The sequence below is a fragment of the Notamacropus eugenii genome, chromosome 3 (genome assembly GCF_028372415.1).
Source record: "Notamacropus eugenii isolate mMacEug1 chromosome 3, mMacEug1.pri_v2, whole genome shotgun sequence".
NCBI classification, from domain to species: domain Eukaryota; kingdom Metazoa; phylum Chordata; class Mammalia; order Diprotodontia; family Macropodidae; genus Notamacropus; species Notamacropus eugenii.
In genome coordinates this window covers 155,151,929-155,175,776 of record NC_092874.1, presented here as the reverse complement: position 1 = coordinate 155,175,776, position 23,848 = coordinate 155,151,929, and the positions used below count along the sequence as shown (strand labels likewise).

Sequence of the window (23,848 nt, the reverse complement as noted above, 5' to 3'; positions counted from 1 at the left end):
CAAATGTTGGATAGACTATTAAAAAAGGTCATTGATGCATTGTTGTTAGAGCTATGAATTAGTCTGTCCATTGGCAAAAGCAATTTGGAAGTGTTTTCCCAAATTTTAAACTATGCTTTTCCTTTTACTGAGAGATGCCATTACCCAACGTATATTCCAAAGAGGTGAAAGAATGAAGCAAAGGTTCTTTTTGTACAAAATATTTATAGAATCTTTTTTGGAGTTGCAAAGAACTTATGGGTGTCAAGGGATTGTCCATAAATAAGGAGTTGCTGGAGAAGTGGTGGAATATGAATGGAATATTATTATGCTGTAAGAATATTGTTATGCCATAAGAAATGATAAAAGGGATGATTTCAGAAAGTTGAACTGAAGAAAAGGGAAATGAGGAGAATGATGAGAATAATTTTTAGTAAATAAATTTGTAAAATTTAACCATATCAAAAGACTTAATAATTGTTTTAATTATTTTATTTGTTTTCCATTTTCTAAAAACATTTCCCTATATCTTAGATTTTTCCCCGTTCCTCCTACTCCTTCCCTCCTCCCTCCCCATTCCCTCCCCAAGACAACGTGCAATCTTATATCGGTTCTACACATACATCCCTATTTAATACATTTTCACCTTAGTTTGCATAGAAGAATTAAAATGAATGGGAGAAATCATAAAACAAAACATAAGAGAAAATGGTCTGCTTTATTCTGTGATCCAATTCCATAGTTCTTTCTCTGGATGTGGAAGATGTTTTGCCTCAAGAGTCCATTGAGAATTTTTTAGGTCTTTGAATTGCTGTGAAGGACTAAGTATATCAGAAAAATTCCTCACACACTGTGGTTGTTACTGTGTACAGAGTTTGCCTGGTTCTTCTCCTTTCACTGAGCATCAGTTCATATAAGTCCCTCCAGACCTCTCTGATGTCTTCCTGTTCATCATTTCTTATAGCAAAATACTATTCCATTACGTTCAATACCACTACTTGTTCAGCCATTCCCCAATTGATGGCCATCTCCTTGATTTCCAGTTTTTGGCCACCACAAAGAGAGCTGCTATAAACATTTTTCTACATGTGGGATACTTTACCATTTTTATGATCTCTTTGGGACACAATCCTATAAGCGACATTGCTGAGTCAAAGGGTATGGATATGTTTGTAGCCCTTTGGGCATGGCTCCAAATTGCTCTCCAGAATGGTTGGATCAACTCACAGCTCCACCAATAAGGAATTAGTGTTCTAACTCTACCACATCTTCTTCAGCATTTATCATCTTCCTGTTTTGTCATGTTAGCCAATCTGATAGATGTGATGCGGTACCTCAGAGTTGTTTTGATTTTCATCTCTTTTATCAATAGTGATTTAGAGCATTTTTTCATATGGCTATAGATATCTTTAATTTCTTCCTCTGAAAACTTTCTGTTCATATCCTTTAACCATTTATCAATTGGGGAATGACTTGCATTCTTGTACATTTGACTCAGTTCTCTATGTATTTTAGAAATGAGGCCTTTATTACTGATACAAGTTGCAAAAATTCTTTCCCAGTTATCTGCTTCCCTACTAATTTTGGTTGCATTGGGCTGTTTGTGTAAAAACTTTTCAATTTAATGTAATCAAAATTATCCATTTTGCACTTCATAATGTTCTCTATCTCTTGTTTCGTGAAAAATTTCTTCATTCTCTTGTGGAAATGAATGTCGAAAACTCAAATAAATTTTTTAAAAAATATCTCCATTCTCCATAAATCTGACAAATATCCTTTCCTCCCCTAATTTGTTTATAGTATCAGTTTTTGTATCTAGATCATGAATCCATTTGGAACTTATTCTTATGTACAGTGTTGGGCATTTGTGTATGCTCAGTTTCTGCCACACTGTTATCCAGTTTTCCCAACAACTTTTGTCAAACAGTGAGTTCTTATCCCAGAAGCTAGGGTCCTTGGGTTGATCCAACAGTAGATTGCTATATTCATTGTAACCAACCTATACCACTGATCTACCCCTCTATTTCTTAGTCAGTACCAAGTGGTTTTGACGATTGGTGCATTATAATACAATTTGAGATCTGGTAGGGTTAGTCCACCTTACCTAGCATTTCTTTTTCTTGGTTCCCTTGATGTTCTGGACCTTTTGTTCTTCCAGATGAATTTTTATATTTTTTCTAGCTCTAGAAAATAATTATCTGGTATTTTGATTGGTATGGCACCGAATAAGTAAATTGATTTAGGTAGAATTGTCATTTTTATTATATTGTCTCGGCCCACTCACAAACAACTGATGTTTTTCCACTTACTTGGATCTGACTTTATTTGTGTGAAAAGTGTTTTGTAATTGTGTTTATGTAGTCCCTGGATTTGTTTTGGCAGGTAGACTCTCAGATATTTTACAGTGTCTACTGTAGCTTTAAATGAGATTTCTCGTTCTACCTCTTGTTGTTGGGTTTTCTTAGTAATATATAGAAATGCAGATGATTTATCTGGATTTATTTTGTAATCTTCAATTTTGCTGAAGTTGTTAATTTCAAGTACTTTTTTATTTAATTCTCTGAGATTCTCTAAGTATATCATCATATCATCTGCAAAGAGTGATAACTTAGTTTCTTCTTTGCCTATTCTAATTCCCTCAATTTCTTTATCTTCCCTTCTTTCTACAGCTAACATTTCTCATACCTCATTGAATAATAGTGGTGATAGTGGACATCCTTGTTTCACCCTTGATCTTATTGGAAATACATCTAGCTTGTCCCATTGCATATAATGCTTGCTGAAGGTTTTAGGTAGATACTGCTTATTATTTTATGGAAAGTTCCATTTATTCCTATTTTCTTCAGTGTTTTCAATAGGAATGGGTATTGTATTTTGTCAAAAGCTTTTTCTGCATCTATTGAGATAATTGTGTGGTTTCTGTTAGTTTTGTTGTTGATCTGACCAATAATGCTCATAGTTTTCCTAATATTGAACCAGCCCTGCATTACTGGTATAAATCCTACCTGATTATAATGTATTATTTTTGTAATAAGTTGCAAATTTTTGCATTTATATTCATTAGAGAATTTGGTCTATAATTTTCTTTCTCTGTTTTGGCTCTCCCTGCTTTAGGTATCAACAATATTTGTATCATAAACAGAATTTGGTAAGACTCTTTCTTCCACAATTTTCACAAATAGTCCATATGGTATTGGAATTAACTGTTCTTTAAATGTTTGATAGAATTCACTTGTAAATCCATCTGACCCTAGAGATTTTTTCCTAGGGAGTTCGTTGATGGCTTGTTCAATTTCTTTTTCTGAGATGGGGTTATTTAAGTATTCAACTTCCCCTTTTAATCTGAGCAATTAATATTTTTAAAATATTCATCCCTCTCATTTAGATTATTGAATTTATGGGCATACAGTTTGGCAAAGTAATTTGTAATGAGTCTTTTAATTTCTTCCTCATTGGAGGTGAAGATTTAATAATTCTAATCAATACAGTTATCAACCATGATTTCAAAGGACCAGTGCTAAGGAATGCTGCTCATTTCCTGAAACAAATATGATATACTAATAGTCAGCATGAGATACATTTTAAGCATAATGAAAAAGGAAATTTTTTGTCTTGACTCTGGTGCAAGAGTATTTTGGGATGGGGACTAGGGAGATGGGAGGAAGAAAAATAAATCCATCATAACTGGAAAATGAAATAATGTTTAACTTTAGAATATGTACTGAATGTTCTTTTGGGCCATGTCTGATTCAAGGAAGCCCCCTGGTAGTTAGGCTCTATATTAGAATGAAATGAAATAGTTATTGGTCATTTTAACATATAAGAAATGGAAATTTATGTAGTCCTGGAAGAAGGATACCTGGAGCTGATTCAGCTGATAGTAGTTTCCCTGACTGAGTTGTATAACATGATTGTCCAGCCAACCATCCTTGATATTTCTTATGGCCGTTGTTTACTAAGGTGATGAAGAAGTAACATTAACAATCCAAAGCTTTCCTCCCTTGAGCCAACCAAACCTCAAGGAATGTATTACCTTTCAAATAATCATTGCCTTTTAAATAAATCATTTAAATAACCATTGCCTTTTAAAGGAAAACTAGCCTAACTTGCTTAAGGGGGAAGGGTTAGGATTTTGCTCCTACCATAATTGCATTTGTTTCCAATACATTATACTATGTTCAGTATAATGTACCTATCCTACACCTACCAAGTCTTGTCATGCTATTCTTCTGCTCAGTGGCTCCCAAAGTTTCCAGAGATAAATTTCCACATTTTTTTTTTTACTTTTCTAACCTTCGCCCACATTCCATCATCAGTTCACTTTGAGCTGTTACTTTCTGCCTTCTGAAGACCCATGTGACTGCTCATATTTTCTCCAATGTTTGGAGTTACTCATCCTTCTTTGCAGAGTTCTAAATAACCATTTACAGACCAGTTCATATGCTAACTTCCTCACATAGCTTTTTACTGATCAGTGTTAAGAAATGATTTTGCAACTTTTCACAGAGTGAAATCTCAACTTTTCACTTTACTTATGTAATATGATATATTATACTAATTTATATTTATATCATATCTACTGATTAGAACTCCATATGAACTCAGACAGGATCTTCTCTGAATTGGATGCCTTGCCCAACCAAGTAGCTGGTGTAGTGTAGGCACTTAGTAAATTCTTGTTGAATGAATATGCCAAATGAAATGAATAAAACCATTTGAAATTCAATTTAACAAAGAGTTCAACAATTTAAACTCATGGCAAGTTGTATGGGTATCATATTTGCAGGTTTCTCTTTTTATTCGCTTTCTTCTCCATCCTGGCCAATAACTATCAACTTCAAAAGACCCTAATGATATCCATGTCAAACTCTCTCTATGTTCCAGACTCTCTCATTTTACCCATGCCAGAGGCTCTCTGCTCAGCTGCTCCACATGGCTACTATCTCTGTTTGTAACTCTGTACTGCCTGCTTCATGACATACTCATGTCCAGGCATAAGCTCTCCTAGATGTCTCATGCCCCAGAGCATTCTCCATTGTGTGGTTATTTCTCCTGTGTTGGAATGTGGGCTAAGTGAAACTGATGGAAAGCATTTGTTAAGGGTAGAGGCAATCTCTACCCTCTATTACACAGAGAAGAATAGTAGAAGGGAAAATCAGTAATTCACAACAAATAGCATCCAAGAAGAAAGGCAGCAGTGAGACCTACTATTTCAGCTGTCTATAACTAAATACAGGATGATATGTGGCTGTTAACAAGGTGAACCAGAGGTCTTAGTGCAAGGGGGAAAATTTAACCCTTAGGTGTCACTGAAATTTAGGATGGAGATCAGGAGTAGAATATATATAGAGAGAAGGGTATAACTAATTCAAAAAGGATGAATCTAGATGTTTTAAAAGTGGTAGAATAGCTCTGTGAAAAACATATAATTTGATGACAAAATTGGTTAACCAGAAAAGGGAAAAATGGTGTAAAGTCTAAGTGGGACTTGGTGAAAGAAGAGATAGAAGTTACATAGTCATAAGAAACCACATAGTTGAGAGGAAAATTATGTGAATTCAAAGAACAGAATGCAGAGTTGGCATGATAGGAGGGATTTTTATACTCCAGACATTTGGTGTGCTCACACTCTTTCACAATTAAACTGATAAACTCTTGTCTTGCCTGTATGGAGAAAAAATGAGGGGGGATGTTATTATTTGTATGGTTCTGATCAGGAAAGAATATAGGAATTAAAACACAGATTATATTTCTAGAATACAGACTACAGGAAGGTTAGTAGTAAGTGACCTATCTTAGGTTTTATGATAAAAGAGGAGAGTAAAGCTGGATCATGGTTTGACATGTAACCTAGATTTTAGCAAAGCAGATTTTAAAATGTTAAGAAAAAGGATAGGTAGGATTTTGTGTCTTAAAATTCTATAGATGAAGTTGAGTGAAAAAAAATGGATGCCCTTAAGAATGAAAATCAGAAAACACAAAAATGAATGATCCAACTGTGGAACTACAGGGGGAGAATGAATGGGGAATTCATCAACCAATTCAGATTTTAAAATGACATGTAGAAGACGGGTGCAAGCATAGTCAGGGTCCTGTAAAAAGTGTCAGAACTATAAGAGCTCAAAATTAGCTGCTGATGCTGATGAACGCTGTTTAAGATCAACCAAATTGGGCCTTAAAAAAACTATGTATGGGTGCTAAAGGAAGATGAAAAATAATTGATTGTATTTTTTCTTAAGGATCCAGACCAATGACAGCAAGAGTAAGAAAAAAGGAAGAACTCTTCAACTAATAACTTGTTTCTCTGACAGGAAACATAATTTTGGGATTGAAAGGTATAAAACCAAAAAAAAAACCATCTTAAAGGGTGATCACAAAAAGAAGTAGGGAAATAGCACAGGAACATTTAATACCTAAATTCAATGAACTGAAATCACTAGGCCCAGAAAACTTCATGTCAGGGTGATAGAAAAAAAAAGTCACAATCAATTAGCAAAATAATTTCATATGCAAATTCATAGCTATGAGCTTCAAAAATGCAAGATGTATATAATTCAGAAATATAGCTAGTATTTTATAGCAATAATTTACATATACTAGTCAATGTTAACACATATATGCAGTTCAAGGCAGGGTATTGGACTTTGATTTAAATTTCTGGGAAAATTATAAAGCATATAATTAAATGCAATCCTTGTCAAGATTTAGAAACTTAAACCTTTGTAACAGTTGGAGATATCTACATTGAAGTAGAATGTCTTGAGAGGGAGTGGATTCCCTATCACTAATGATTTTCAAGTAGAGACTACATGATTGCTTGTTAAGAAATTCTGTAATGAGGAATTTGAGCCTAGATTCCTAACTTCCATGAATACTGGATACTGAGTTCCTGCCAAAGGAGATCAGTTGAAATAACTTGGGGAAATAAGGATGGGATTGGTTAGTCTGTAGCAGAGAAAACTGATGGTGACAGTTATCAAATATTTGAAGGCTTGTCATGTTTAATATATGTAAGCCTTCTTTGCTCGATTATGAGGGATAAAGGTAGGAACAAAGGATGGCAGTCAGAGGCAAATTTATATTTAATGGTGCAGAGAAATCTATAATCCATGATCTCCAAAATTATGATGAGGTGCCTTGGTCCCTAGAAAATTACCCTCTTCTTGAGTTTTTAAGGTAAATGTTGTATGACTACTTAAAAGGTATATTGTATTCAAGGATAGTACGTGTATGTGTTTGAACTAAGTTTTTTCAGAAGTCTCTTCCCACTCTGAATGTCTAGATTCTGGGGGATGGCTAGCTTTTTAGTCATTAGATTGGTATAAATATAGTCATGGAAGAAGAAATGATTGGATAAGTATGGGGAAACATGCATTTGGGCTCTAATGAAGAATAGTGAACTAAATGATTGGTATTTCTTATGTTCTATGACATTTTTAAGACTGTAGTAAATTTAGGAATTCATAACACTTCCCTAAAATGTAATAACATTCAGTGGTTCTTTCCAAGGAATGAACTTGGCTTCACAGTGAGTTCCATTATTTTCATAATTAAGCAATATGGCTCAACCCATTTGTTGGCATGAGCTTGAAATAATATAGATATTCAAAGAACTACATGTGAAGTACCCTCAGGAGCTTATCCTAGTATATCTCCCTGCCGGCAAGGACTGTGTTAAAGATTGCCTTATCATTAATGCTTTCAAAAAATGAATCCCCTTTGGTCCTAGGCAGTTAGGTAGTACAAGTAGGTAGAGCTCTGGACCTAGAGTTGGGAAAATCTGTGTTCAAATCCAGTGTCAGATACTTATTTCCTGTGAGTTCAGGTAAGTAACTTCATTCTTGCCTCAGTTTCTTCATCTTCAAATCTATAATAATAATAGTACAGATTTTTTGTGAGGATAAAATTAGATAACATTGGTAAAGGACTTTGCAAAGCTTAAAGCACTGTATAAATGCTAACTATTATTGCTCTTCTTTTTCTTCCTCCTCTTCCTTCTTCTCCTTCTGTTTTCTTCTTCTTCCTCCTCTTCTTCTTCTCCTTCTTGTTTTCCTCCTCCTCCTCCTCTTTCTTCTTCTTTTTCTGTCATTTTCAGTCATGTCTGACTCTTCATGACCCTATGTAGTGTTTTCTTGGCAAAGATACTGGAGTGATTTGCCATTCTCTTCTCTAGCTAATTTTCCAAATGAAGAAACTGAGGCAAACAGGATTAAGTGGCTTATCCAGAGTTGCACAGCTAATAAGTACCTGAAGTCACATTTGAACTCAGGAAGATGAGTCTCCCTAACTTCAGGCCCTGCATTCTATCCAAGGGACTGCCTAGCTGCCTGTTATTATTATTAGTGTCCAACAAATTAATAACTAGGTAACTGTTCAGAAGAAGTCTTTTCCTATGATTCAAGTTAGTAGAAATGTTTGTTTTCTGCAATGGGAATCATTAAAAATATTTTCTTACCATTTTCTTCTTCCCAATGTAATGTATGTAGGATATGTTATACATGTTTACATATATATACATGCATATACACACATACATACATATAGGTTCTTTTTTTATTATTTCATAAAAGCCATACTTTAATGCCTCCTCATGTCCTGGAGTTAACCCTGACTTCCTGTTGGCTAAGTACAAGCTTGGGCAGACCATAAAGGCTGTGTATATATAGATTCATTGGGACTATATGACTACCATTTGAGGAAGCACCAAGCTAAACTAGATGGCATCATAACAATGTCAGCCAAAGAGGTGATGAAATTTCAGAATAAGGCAATTGTCAAATTCTTCAATTCAAATTCTTCTTCTAAGGCAGAGCTTTATGGACTATAGATTGGTGGAGAGAGAGAGTGCTCAATCTGACAAAAATCTATATCCTTTAAGGCTTTCAAGTATTCTTTATTATCATTATACATAGAGAAGTAACTGTTCAGTTCCTGTCTTTTTTGTCCCCTGTGACAGGGAGAATGTTTTAAACAGACTTCTCATTTCTCTCCTTTCTTGAGTGTGTGGGAAGAAATTCTCAAACATCTATGTGGTCAATAATTTAAGCATCTGGAGGAAATTTACTCCATGTGTCCGACTCTTCACAATTAACCCTCTGCTGCATCTTATTTGTATATCTCACAATTCAAAAGAAATGAAAAATACAAGGTAAAATGTCTCTGCAATCAGAAGTCATTCTTAAAACAATCTCTTTGAATATCATTTGTGTGACTGTCTATACAAATGAAAACCCAGCTTCCATGTAAATTATGCATGCAATTACCCAGACTACTTGTCAATCACCCTGCTTTTATTTCAAAGGAGTTGCAGTAGTTATGGGACTTAAAGAAGGTGAGAAATGAGACAGAGGATTGTCAGGTCATTGTTGCCTTCCTTTCTGATCAGTTTTCTTTAATGGTTCTTCACTGTGACAAATACTGGTATTGTTGCCTGCTGGCTTGCTGAATTCAGCAGGAAGACAGAAGAATCTTCACTTGATGCAAATCCCACCTAAATCATAGGAGGACTTACAGTATTGAAACCAAAAGAACCACCCCATGTGTAGAAGAAAATGAAGAGTCAAGATTTGGAGTTAGGAGCTATTTTGGAAAGAGCTTATTGAAAATTGGTATAGTCTAGCATAGTTATATTTGGAGACTAAAAGAGCCTCCAAATTAACAGTCTGAGTGACTGACAGAAAAAGGAATAAAGGCTTGGTTAGAGTATGATTACAAGGCACAGCATTCATAGTTATTTTTACTGACTTTATAACTTTCTCTCTTTCTTCTTTTTCTTCTTCTCCCCTCTCCCTTTCTCCCTCCTCCCTCTTTATTTCTCTTCTGTCATAGAATAAAATGAGCTTATGACTACAGATATCCATCTGTACAATTGCCTTTAAAAATCAATATAGAATAGATATCCATCAATATTGAGCAATTTTGATTGTAATATTCTATATATATTTGTTTCTCAATTCTGTTCCAGGGAAGTTTCATGGCCTTAGGATCATAGTTTTAAGCTTGAAAGGTCCTCAGAGACCTTCTAATCTATATCCTGATATTCTGGAGGAGGTTATTGAGTTCTGGGGAGGTTTGATGATTTGGCCAAGGTCATATAGGTCATAGGTATAAGAAGAAGAATTTGAACCCAGATCCTTTGACTCCAAAGTAAATGTACTTTCAACTCTACCATGTTAAAACAGGAAACCTCCAAGGTTAGCTAGTCTAATCTCTTCTTTTTTACAGATGAGGATTTTGGTTGATTTTCACAAGGTCACACAGTTAGTTATTGGCAGAATTGGAAATAGAAACTAGATTCTCTTATCCTTTCCACAACAGTTCATGGACCTTTTTCTGTAGCCAGGTTTATAACTTTATATAAATAGTCTTGGCTGGATAGTTTATTGCCATCCGTTAGTTACCTCATTTTAATTTTCTTTCAAATTTTGGATCAGCATGATATAGTATAGAGCTGATCTTGGAGTGAGAAGACCAAGGTTCAAATTTAGTCTCTGGGTGTTTTTAGGAAAGATTCCTTGGCCTCTCTGAACCTTAGATTTCATTGGGAAAATATGTGCATTACCTAAGTTATAAATTTGTTGTCAGGGTCAAAAAAGAGATGGAAAAGTCTGTGTAAACTGTATTGTACCATATAAATGTTAGATATTACAATAGAATATTGCTGCAAGATAAGAAATAACAAATATGATAAGGACAGAGATGTATGGAAAGGTTCCCATGATCTGATAGAGAGTGAAATAAGCAGAACCAAGCAAAGAATATACACAAATGTCTACAACACCAATGCAAAAAGCAATTGCAAAATGATCGAAAGCAAGTGTTTCAAGATTCCCAAGGAGAAACATGGCCTTAGAGAAAAGATTGTCCTGAGGCATCTTCCCCAGCTTCTCTGACTTCCTGCTTCCCTCGTCTCCTGACTGGCCCTAGGTTCCCTGATGCAGACTTGGTGCCTCTCAGATTTGGTGGGTGCTTGAGGTCCCAAGAGTCACCATTCCATGATCTATTGACCATACGTCTTTTCAGTTTTGTGATACATGGGCCCTTACAGAGAAACTGAATTCCACTGTCTTCCTCCTGTATATGCTGTGTTCGGGCAAAGTAAGCATCCTTTGTTCAATGACTCTAAGAGTGCTTTATTTTGCCCCAATGTTAAACTTGAACGAAGAGGACACAGGGATTACAGGCACACTCTCCCAGCATACTTCCTTTGCAGTGATGGGAAGCCCACGGATAAAATACTCTGTATCCAGACTTGTCTTGATGTATGGAATGGTTTTTCTGATTTCTTCTTCTTTTTTTTTTTTTTTTTGTCCTTTAAATTCTTATTTTTTATTTGAAACAATTCTCTGGAAAAGATAGAGGGATATATGCCAGGAGAAATTTTGGTGATTTAAAAACAAAAGCTATCAATAAATTTACTTTGTTAAATAAGAAAATAAATGTTATTGAGATGTTGATGAAGTTGACAGAAATTCTTATAAAAAAGACATTATACCATAGAAATTTGGGAGATATGATCAAGCATCAAGGTACTACATATACGCAGTACTGTAGACTGAAAAACCTGAAGACCAAGGTCATATATTGAAATTCATTAGAAAAAAAATGAAATACAATCCCGTATGACAATCAACAATTTCAAACTTAAAGTCAAAATTCTAAATTTGACAAGATTTGGGAGACACATACTATCAAGATATAACTAATAGAAGTCAAAAATTGATTGAAGACTTACTAGGTATTGACAAATGGTGCTGAAATATCATAATATCTCACTCCAAATCCAGGCAAAGACCGGGGAGGTGGGGAAGGATAGAAGTGCCCATTTTCCACCAAGATTGGCACCTATGTGGTACAGTTTCAAGGGCACCACACTCACTGTTACTGTACTTAGGAGGTGTTTAATCAGTGTTTGTTGAATGAATTAATGAATAGCAAGAGAGAGCAAGGACTTACTTGATCATGCAAAAATCAGAAAGAGGGTTTATTTTCATAAAAGGAAGGGAGGAAGGGAGACATGGGAATAAGCTTTTATATAACACCTAGCATATGCCAGACACTGTGCGACGCATTTTACAAATCTCCTATGTTCCCCACAACAATCCTGCAATGTAGGTACTGCCATTATCCCCATTTTACAGATGAAGCAAATGAGATTAAAAAGGGTAAGTTATTTTCCCAAGGTCACACAGTTAGTAAGGATCTGGGGTCAAATTTGAACTCAGTTTTTCCTGACTCCAGTCACCATACTCTGCCATTATACCAAATAGCTGCCTGTTTTGTTTTGTTGTTCCACGAGAAAGAATTACAAACAGTGACCAGGTTGAACAAATATTGTCTATATATTCCAATTTCTTTGCCCTCAAATTCCCTCCTGTGAACTCTGTGCCTGTCATGTACTTTCATATTCTATTTTGTATCATATTTTTATTCATCTAATATTTACTCTTAAAATGTAAGCTTCATAGGGGCAGAGACTTCAATTTATTCATGTTTAAGTGCACTTTTACCACCCCTCACATACACACAGTAGGTACTCAGTGAATGTTGAATCAAATATATACCCAAAGGAGTAATTGGGTATTCATCATTTCACTGAGTCCTTAATTAAATCCAAAAATTTTTTTTTAGGATAGGAGATGAGAAAAGGATTTATCTTTATATCATCAGTGTAAAGGTATGTTAGTGTGGAAATTCTCTCTGACAATGCAGCTCAGCTACTGTTCTGCAATGCCCAGTCTTAGACATTTTCCCAGGGCACTACATAATTAAGTAACTTACCCAGGCCAGGGTCATATGACCAATATGTGTCAGAGACAGAGTTCAAACCCATGTGTTTCTGACATTCACAAGCATGTTTCCTCCTAGGTCATTAGTGCTGATAATTAAAAATATAAATGTAGAATTTCCTTAAAAAGCCTAATCAGTTCTCAAAATCTAGTATCCATGATTATACTTAAGAATTTTTTCACTGTCAAATAATATTGTTTATATGGCTCTCATATGTGAAAATTTCACTCACATAATGTTCTCATATATATGATACAGATACCATATGAACATAATATTGTATTCCTTTTGAATTTCCATTTATTTAGCTAGAAAAACACACTGCAGAATTTTTATTCCCCTGAAAACACAATGCATGCAAGTAAGGCACTTTTTAAAGAGGCAGGAAGTTGAAGTCCTTTGTATGTAGAATACAGGCTGCATGTTGCTTTTTAGAATCATTTCCTTACTTATTGCTAAAATTAAAGTGCTAGCTTTTCAGAAATTGTATAATTTAGACTTGCTCCCTCTGCCAGGAAGCCATCATGTTCATCTCTGGAGGCCACACTCTACAGATTTAATAATAATGTAATATATGTAATCCATGTTAGCTAAATACTAGTGGGGCAGTTTCTTAATTTGATCAATTTCACAGTGGTTCCATAAACTAGAATCCTTGAAACCTACAAAAATATATTTAATTAAAACAAGCTAACTTGAAGAAGTTGGTGAATTTCTCTCTCTCCTCAAAAGCTATGAATGAGAAGGAATGATCTAATATGGTATGGATAGAAATTGTATTTTTTGATCATATTCACAGTTGAGTTCTCCATTGGTAGAGGTTGCGTGATCTCAAGGCCATCTCACATGATATTTCTTCTCCACCTTTTTCTAAACTATCATTTCATTGGTTTAGCAGTCCCTTCTACTAATGCAGACCAATGCTTGCTCTGTAACTTAAGGCAGCAAGGCAGCATAGTGGATAGAGTGCCTGAATTGAAATCAGGAAGACCTGAGTTCAAATTCCAGCCTGAGATACTTGCTAGCTGTGTGATTGTGGGAAAGTCACTTAATCAGTCTGATTCAGTTTCCTTATCTGTAAAATGGGAATAATAATATCACCTATCACCTAGGGCTGTTGAAAGGCTCAAATGAGGTATTATTTATAAAGTGCTTTGCAAACCTTAAAGCTTTATATAAATACTATTTTCACTGTCATATTAATGACAGAGATTTGCCTGCAGCTACTGAAGAATCAAACAACCAGTATCAAAAATCAAAAAGTCAGGATTTGAACCCAGCCTTTCCAGATTTCAAGACCAGCTTTCTATTCGATACATCATACTGCTTCCTCTCTTGTTCAGGTTGTTTCTCAATAATCCACAGAGAATTCACCCAGCATCCCCCATGCCTTCATCTCATCCTCAGCTATAAAATGGGAATCACAGCAACAACCTTCTAGAATTGTTGTGAGGGTCAACTGAGAAAATATTGGTAGAGTACTTAGTCAAATGCCCAACACATAGTAGGTGCTTAATAAATACTTGTTCTCTTCCCCTTCACAACCTCCTCCTCCTCATCCTTAGTTCTATTAAAATTTCATGAATCTCAGTGCATGAGCACTCAGGATCTCCACCTGTAATCCTTCACTCTCACAACATGACAATAAAAGTCCATTCTTTTATCCCCAACATTTTGCTGGTGAGGCTACATGGCTGTAAGTCACAAAACATCACATTTTCAGTGATCCAAATAGTAATGGAAATATGAATGGCAAGTATAAATGGGCTGTACTATATTGCCAAGAGTTACTTGTACTTGAAAAGTGACAATAAGACACCCTCAGAGACACAGGGATGAGTAGTAGTTATGTGTTCTTCCATATGTATCTGAATATTGTGCATGCTAATGGGCAGATGGGAGCATAATTTTGTCAGCACTTTGATGTTAATTCGTGTTTAACTTCTTTACTTATCTATGACCCCTACATCTTTTTTACTGGTCAGTCGTGCCCCATTTTTTTATTTCTGTAACATTTTTTTCTTTTGTTGTTTTTTTTCTTCATCAGTTCACCTCACTTCTATTGGGGGTGGGTCTTAATTAATGCGCCACACTGCTGTTGGGGGCAAGCCACTCTGAATCAAGAGCTTTCATTTTTGTGACACAAATAAGATCTTAAGATATGGCCATGGGAAGGGACCTTAGGGATTGCCTAATTCAATCCCATCACTTTACTGAGGAAAGAACTGTGGCACAGAAAAGTCGACTTGCCCAAGGTCAGCACATCCAGTACAAGGAGTGGAATGCAGAGCTGAACTAAGGTCTTCTAATTTGTATTCCCTGACTCTTTCTACTAATGCAAAAATCCAGAAATATCCTCTTTAATCAAGTAGCCTATATAGTCTTGGATGACTATTGGGCACATTTTGGGATTTATATTGCTTCAGTGCTGTGACTGTTCTGGGCCATGGAGATACCATCTGAGGTTTGTAGAAGGGATGATATTCTAATATGGCCACAACAATGCATTAATCAGCAAGTATTTGTTAAGCATCTGCTGCATTCCCAGCACTATGCTAGGATCAAGGAATTCAAAGACAAACAGGAAGGAAGAAAGGAAGGAAGGAAGGAAGGAAGGAAGGAAGGAAGGAAGGAAGGAAGGAAGGAAGGAAGGAAGGAAGGAAGGAAGGAAGGAAGGAAGAAAGGAAGGAAGGAAGGAAAGAAGGGAGGGATAAAAAAAGGAAGGGAGAGGATAAGGGAGGGGGGAAGGGAGAAAGAAAGAAAATCCCTGCCAACCAGGAACTATTCTATTGAGAGAGACAAAATGTCCACATATAATTTTTACCCCCAAGAGATAGTATTTTATGTTTTCCAATTACATGTAAAGACAATTTTAGCATTCACTTTTATATAAAATTTTGAGTTCTAATTTTTCTACCTCCCTTCCTCCCCTCCATACCTCACTAAGGTAAGCAATTTTACATAGGTTATGTACCACATATAATTTAAATATGAAACACAAGGTGATTGAGGGACAGAAGAGAAACTAGTAGCTGGAGGTCAGGGATCTAGGACGGCTTCATGTAGCAGAGAGAACCACTGAGCTTTGAAGGAAGCTAGGGATTCTTAGAGGAAGAGATGAAGAGGGGGTGCATTCTAAGCATGGGAACAATCTATGCAAAGGCAACAAGAAGGGGAATGGAAATTCTTGTGTGTGGAGCAACAAGCAGACCAATTTGCTTGGAACCATGAGCATTTAGGAGGCAGTAATGGGCATTAAGTCTGGGAGGTAAGTTGGAGCCAGATTATAAGGCTTTAAATGCCAAATATAGGAGTTTGCATTTTATCCTATAAAATGTGAAGGGAAAGTAAATATGAAAAATAAAAGAATATCATAGAGAAAATTAGGGAAGAAATGCTGGGCCAGTGGAAACCTTTAATAACTAAATGGTAAAGGTAGATGAAAGGTAGAAGAACTGTGCCTGATTTTGATGAGGAGAATGTGAAGTAAAAATAAAAAACATATGATTGCCACCACCCCAAAATTACTCACCCTCATTATTCTTCCTAAAACCACCTACTCTGAATTATTATTCTTTGGTGGGAAGAATTTTGTAGCTTTTTTAAAAAACAGTTCTATCTCTTGCAGCATTAACAGAAGATAAAGTTGCAACCAGTTCGTCTCTGAATATGTTGTTATTAAAAAGCTCAAAGGAAGCAACCTATCCATGCACAGCCATGCTTCAAATATCTAAAGCCAGTTCAAGCCATGATGACTGAATCATTTTTATTTTGGGTTTGGGGGGGGGGGGCAGGGAGGTTAGAAAGGAGAAGAGGCAAATTAGAATTTAATCAAATGCTAATTTCTAGTTATAAAATGATGTTTTCTATAGACAGCCTCCTGGAGGAGGTAAGAGGATGTTTGTATAATAATTTAGACTATTAAATTTTAGGTAGGGATAATGTAATTCTAGGACAATCCTTCCTTCTTCCTTCTTCCCCATTTTCATCCTTTGCTAAGGGACTAGTAACAGAAAGCTGTAATGATGAGAATAACCTGATAGAATTCTAAGATATCTTTAAAATGATTATTTTCAGGTGCCTATTAAGACATATGCCAGTTAGCATGTCATGTTAGCTATTACCATTATCATACTGTGTTGCTACACAATGGATAGAGAACTGGCCTTAAACCCAAGGAGCTGTGGGTTCAAGTGTAGTCTCTGACATCTATTTACTGTGTGACCCTGGGCCAGTCACTTAACCTATCACTTCTCTAGGCAGTCTAAGCTGCAGAGAAGATGCTAATTGATCTGCATTGGAAAATAATTTCCTCTCTATCTACTTTGAGGAATTTTCAGTAATGCTGACATCATAGATCCAGACCAGATTTTCCTCAATTTGTGGCATTGGAATTATCTTTTTTTTCTTTCTTAAGCCCAATATCCCTCTGAAGTAGGTTGGAGGGGGTAATAGGAATAATTTACATTCAAATACTTTAATAACAATGTTAATCCTCATAGAAGACCTCAAATGAGAGTATTGGACTGTATCAACTGTAATGCATTCTTCATCTCTAAATTATCTGATCAGATAACATTAGAAGGGAGGAATGACAGTGTTTAGGTGGCAGAGTTACCCTTTTTGGGTCTTTGAGGGCTGTAAGGGGAGGAATTCCATGGGTAACTTCATAACATTTGAGTGGCTTGCAATGCCCACTTCTGACTATCTCAATCACTGAGCCACCTTACCGATTTCAATTGCATGTTGGTTTATTGAAGAGAGGAGTAATTTTACCTGAACAGAGGGAAAAATGATTTGGGAGAGATTTTAAAAAGTTAGTAAGCAGTAGCTTTGGGATAAGAATACAAGACTGAAGCTTTGCTTGTTATTCTTCTGCCTTCTATTTTTGATTTTATGTTAATCTGGAATACACAGAGAAATAGGGAACATCAAAGGAAATGGAAAAACAGCATAAATGTTAGGACTTTGAGATGCTTCTAAGAAAAAAATCATTTTATCAATAAGTTTAAAAACATAGTTTTACTTTTATGGTTGTGAAATGAGGTAGCATGGATTATTATCATAGAAAAGTTTAATCACATTCCAGGACACCATACTAATTTTTCTTAATTGCTGAAAGCTGAAATATGAAAGCCAAAAAAAGAGTTACCTAAATTTCCATTGATGTGTTGTTTTTTTTTCTCGCTGCTTTGTAACGTAAACGTCTCTCTGTGTATGTGTATTTAAATTCACTCACTCCATCCATCTCCCTGGCTTTGAAGAGATCACCTGACTGCCACCTAGACCTGTACCTCCCCATCCCCCTCAACCCCACCTAGGAGAGAAAATTCCCAAAGTAAGAGATCAGGATGAATACAGCATAGATGCTCGTGCTGAGAAATGTAAATGACCCTGACTGAACAGGAACTGAGTTAGGTTGCTAGTGGGGGTGGGGAAAGAGAAACGGAGAGAAAGAGAGAGACAGGGGGAGTGCTGCTTGCTTCATCTTTGAGAGGAGTGAAAACAAAAGACCTCAGCTGCAGTTTTGTGTTGCTGTGTCTGGATTAAACAGAAAATTCTAGACATCCGTGCTGAAAAAACCAAAGCCCAGCTGAGACTACTTCTATCGGGAAATTGATTATTGCTATTATTTTTGGATCTGAGAATGGGTTGGATCAGTACAGGTGGTTTGAGAAGACATGCTGGCTGAGGACCGTGGAAAGGTGGGATAAGACCATGAGCTTTTCTTCTTTCTTTGAACGGAACCTTAGGGTAAGAACCTTGCAACCTGATGGGTGGTCAGTTTCAGCATATGTGTGTATCCTTATTTTCAGTTGCTGTCCTCAAACCCCTTCCTTCTACTCAACCCCAGAGGAAGACAGTGCCATATTCCACCAGATGTGAGCCCAAACTTGATGCAAGAGTCTCACTTCATTTGTCAAATGCCTCCGTTTTGCTTGCAGTGCTTTTGTTTAATACAGTCGGTAAAGAACCATCCTGCTATCTCCTTCTGAGGCAGAATGGGTGTTTTAGTCGGGGGTTGTCAGGTGGCCGTTGGAAGAGAGTTTACATTTTGCTCAGGGAGGCTGCTAATGGATGGTTAGGTTATTGTATTGTGGTTGTAAACAGCAAGTAGATGCTGAGTTGGCAATTTTTTGTAATGCTAGATGGGTTCAGTGAGGAGAAGTTCATAGGCATTTTGCATTATCTTGGATTTTAGCGTCATTCAGCTCAAATAAAACAAGTTTGAAATAGCACTCCTTCAGCAAAGCCAAATGTCAGGTATTCTAAGTGTAAGCTTCTACCTCCTATTGGATATAAAGCCTGACAATTAGTCTTATTGACACATGGGTGTAAGAGAAAGAATCTCATGTACATGTTAAAATTAAAAGAAGCTGAAAGCATTTTTCTTTTAATGACTAGGTGCAGATGCCTATAAAATGAATCCAGATAATTCCTCTTTCTTCTGGCTATGCAGACATACTGTCTTTTGTTCCTGTATGTGTATTTTCCTCTGTTTTTACACAAAAGGCATTGCCTGTGTCTTCAGCGGTAGTAGGAGCCTGATGTACCAATTTCCCATTGTGTGCTGGTCAGGGTCCTGCGCTGTTCTCAAGTAAACTGCCTTGAGATATTAGTAAAGACGCCTGGAGAAGGAGGTGGCGAGTGAAGAAGGGTGCATTTTTTTTTTTTTTTTTTGACTCATAGCTCGGAAATGTTGAATTCACATGATGTTTAAAGAGGAAATGGGAGAAGGCATTGAGTTTTGAATGGGATGTGGATTCATGCCTCACAAACCCTAGGGACCTTGGTGGAGAGATTCTCCCAGATGAATAAATCTAATATGAAAGGGGCTCTTTAAGAACGTTTCTCTGGGAGGGGTGACTGCCTGGGTCCCTTTTGGCCAAATTAAGATGTGATCTGGTAGTGCACTAGCAGCTGTATGCTGACATTTTCTTGTGAACCTAGTGAAAAATGGCTCCATATCTCTCCTCCCGTCCTGAGAAGATGGTCTCTGAGTAGCCATGCCTTTCTCCAGGATTGTTATTTGTTCTTTCTAATCACTCTGCTTCCTGACAGTGACTGACTGACTCATGGTTCATTTCAGTTCGCCAGCTTTTTAAATCTCTGCCTCCGTGGGTAGTGGGTGGTGACAATTTTTTCCTCAAGTCCGAACAGAATTACAACAGAATTACCAGCAGAAAATACTTCTCTTGCAACCTCAGAATTAAAGTATTTTAGAGGGTAAATGCTATTTATTCTGTCACAGTGTAAATGATTGTTTTTAAAAAGATTTGTTAGCTGATTCCTTCAAGAGAGGAATAATGATTGTATAACATTTGACACATACTCTTAAAGAAAGTAAAAACTGACAGGTAAAGAAAGGCATACACACTCTTGTCCTAGAATTCATTTCTTAAGGGACAAAGCATCTCACTGTTATTAATGTTGTGGTTTGAACTATGTCCTCTGATGAAAAAGGAGATGATGGAATCTCATGTTGGACTACTGAGAGGAAATTGTCCTCCTGTCCTTGCACTACACATGTGCTTATTAAGGAGATTCCTGTACTAAACAGGGAGGGAAAGTGCTACGGAAGCCACAGCAGCAGCCTCGCCATGCTTCCTTATTTAAGCTTTGGTTTGTGAAGCTTCTGGCCAGCAGAGGCAGGATATGCTTGGCAAAACATTGTGTGTGTTTGGGGCACTGGGAAGAGCATGTGTTATTTGGGGGAATTGTGTGTGTGTGTGTTTGCACGCGTAAAATTGGTTGCGCTGCTCTGTCAACCACCCTTCTGACTCAGTTTGATGACATGCCTCAAGAGGAAGGGGTGCCTTTGTATTTCCAGCAAAGGTAAGGTGCCACAGCACTGGCCAGTGAGATGGGGAGGCACTGGCAGAGAGGGGTGATAACTGATAAATAGTGTGTACATTGTACAGGGACAAAAATAAGGGAGCTTCATAGTTCTATACCCAAAGAAAATAAAAAAGCCCCTGATACTTCCTGCAAAATTGCACGCTGTCATTTCTCTGGGATAACAGCAAGTAAGACAGCTTAGGTAAAAATTCCCAAAACCTTCATCATAGAAAGTCACATAAATGTTTTAGAAATAGGATCATGTGCTTCTTTAAAGGTTTGTGTCTTTAAGGGTCATATCTTGAAAGAGTACTGTGTAGGATGGTTGTAAACCCATATATTTTACATTGAATCTATTTAGAATAATCCAGTTATAGCTAAAAGCTTGCAGAAGCAATAGCAATCCCACTTCCTTGGGAGAACATAGGAAATGGAACTTTAACACTGCATGTAGATCTGATTACTGCTTTTATAAATGTAGGCAGTTTGACTGTGGTAAATGGTGTGCTTTGTGGAAATTGACGCAATTATAGTGGAGCAAGGAAAAATGAACAGACAATACAACAGAAAAGTCATCTCAGAATTCACCAGAGGGCCAGTAGTGTCATTCTAAAATGTTAGGGATAATTGTAGGTGAAGTAGAGTTAGCTAGAGAAGTCTCAGGTGCTTCGAATGGGTTGACTATATTTATAAACCAGGGGAAACATAGTTGTAAAGATGTGTAAAGGGTGATATTCCTCCACTCATAGAGGTTTGTATGTATATATGTATGTATGTATGTATGTATGTGTGTATGTATGTACACAGTATCTCCAAAATACGAGTGCAGTTTTAAGCTTTAGTAGATTAAAAGGCTTTAATTAAGCTTGAATAGTTTAAAACTATACTGACACTTTTGGAACACCTTCAATCTACCTACAATTAAATCAGGTAGGTGCATATCTAAAGGGAAAGGCTTGAATCTTAGGAACTACTCACAGGAATTCTGTTTTAAAAGGCAATAAAGCAACAATAGTACAGTAAAGTTTCCCAGAGCATCAAGTACCAAGAGAGAACTGAGCCAACTCAGGCAGAATAAGTAGGTGAAAATGTTTTAAAGTAGCGTACGTTCTGCCTCAATAGCCCCTGGTGTTCCTGAAGATTTATTTATTAGCAGCAAAATAAGGGGGAGGGAAGATAATCTTATATGCTGAAAGAATTTTCAACTTTTTTGTGAGTTATAAAAATATAGCCAAATATAAATATGATGGAATTATTATCCCTAAGGTGGTATAAAGGAAGAAATAGGGTTAGAGTGACAAACATTTTCATAGGATCACAAATTTAAAACTGGAAGAGACCTGAGAGGCCATCAAGTATAAACGTCTCATTTTACAGATATAGTAACTGAGCCTTAGAGAAATTAAGTGCCAGAAAGAGTAATATTTTAGGCAGTAATGTTTTGGTTTCTTCCTTTGGGGTTCAATGTATAGATATGTGATTTTTATTTTCTATGTCACCTTTAGTATTCAATAGCCAAGAATTTTATTTTTAATTTTGAAAAGCTTCTTCACTTGCATCATATAAAAAATAACTAATTTGATTCTGAGTTTAAAGTACTTTAAATTCATAAATAATTTCATGAGTGTTTTGGGGGAAATCTCATCCATGTTCCTCTGCCTTTGCTCTGATAACACAAAGAAGACCGCAACTGTGTCTACATCTCACTCTACTCACTTTGAAGACCGTACATGATATGGGTAGAGTTTGGGAAAAAAAATAAATGGCAATAAAACACATTTAAAGGATGATATCATATGATTTTACTTAAGGTAGTTACAATCTTCAAAACTGATGTCCAGGATTTTTTAAAAATTACAATAGCCCAGTTATTTCATAAAGTAATGCCAGTGAGTAGAGCTCCTCAAACAATGCAGATCAGTACTTGTTCTGCAATTTAAAAAGGTTTCTTAGAGAGCTGTTTGTGGCACCAGGAGGTTAAATGACTTGCCCAAGGTGATACAGCCAGTGTTTTTCAAAAGCAGTAATTAAACCCTGGTATTCCTGCCTCTGAGGCCTGTTCTCCAGCTGTTTTGCAATGTAGCCCTTCCCCCTTTGAATAACAGTTTATCATCAATTATGATAGATTCAGATATATACAAGTTAAATATATATCTGTAACAGATACTGCTAATCCTCTTATGGCAAACTACACATATAAAAAGGTGGATGTAATTGAGTCTTGTGAAAGTCACTTGAGTTCTCTGGACCCGTTTCTTCATATGCAAAAGAAGGAGCTCTAGTAGATATCCTCTGAGGTCCCTTTCAGCTCCAAATCTATGACTTTATGTTCTTCTAACATAATTGCTTACTTGTCTTATGCCTGTATTTCAGCATCATAAAGAATATTCTTTCTCATAAAGTGTTAAAAAGATAGACTTGTTATTTCCCCAAGAAAAGTTCATTGCATTACCAGTGACAAATAAGAGAAATCTCTAACTATAAAAAAATTAAATTGAAAACTAACAACCAGAACCTCTGCATGCGTGCACACACACACATACACACACACACGCAAGCACACACATGCACACATGCACTGATCTGGAGAGAGAATGACACTAAATTAGTAAGGCAAGTCAAACTTTTTAGTATGCTGTAGTAAGAAACTAAACACAACCAGCATGTCTGTCCGTCTGTCATGGCATACTAATTTCTCTCTGCCCCACAATGTATTGGTCTCCCAAAATTTTACCTGGCCAGATTATTTAGTATTGATTTTAATAAGTGCCTTTGTAGACTAGAAAAATTCCTCTGTTGGCCAGGGTACTAGACTCAGATTCCAGAAGTAGCAGGTTCTCTTATTTACTCTTCTTCCTAGGCAAATAAGTGTGAGCTTCTTTCAGTCAATATGAACAAGCTTAGGCTCTGAGGTGAACCAATCCTGAGGGATATACAGATGTCCAGGAATTCTACCATTCTGCTTTGGAAGTCATTTAAAATGATGTTGGAGGCAGAGGTTGAAAAAGTGATTCATTCCATTACAAATAAATACAAACCACAGAAAGAATACAAAAGGGCAAGGGATCCCCTTTCCCAAATGGAAGAGTTGTGTTCAAAGTGAGATAATACATTGCTTCTTTCCTACCCTATAAATCCTTCCTTCCTGTCTCCCTGCCAATTTCCTGCTATCCTTATCTAACTCCAGACTATCTTGGAAAAATCATTGTGACTTCCTTCCAATAGGGAAAAAAAATTTGAA

The 23,848-nt window shown here is 36.4% G+C and overlaps 1 protein-coding gene across 8 annotated transcripts in view; it reads left to right on the top strand.

Annotated features, from left to right (window-relative positions):
- The window catches only part of MAGI2 (membrane associated guanylate kinase, WW and PDZ domain containing 2), a 1,687,880-nt gene that overhangs the window by 780,351 nt on the left and 883,681 nt on the right, over positions 1-23,848 (top strand). Inside the window, exon 1 of one of the 8 annotated variants that reach the window (XM_072653191.1) lies at positions 16,591-18,522. The exons of the other annotated variants lie outside the window; for them this stretch is intronic. The gene's annotated coding sequence lies outside the window, so the exon portion shown is untranslated. Of the gene's footprint in view, positions 1-16,590; positions 18,523-23,848 lie in introns of those variants that run through there. 8 annotated transcript variants of the gene reach the window in all.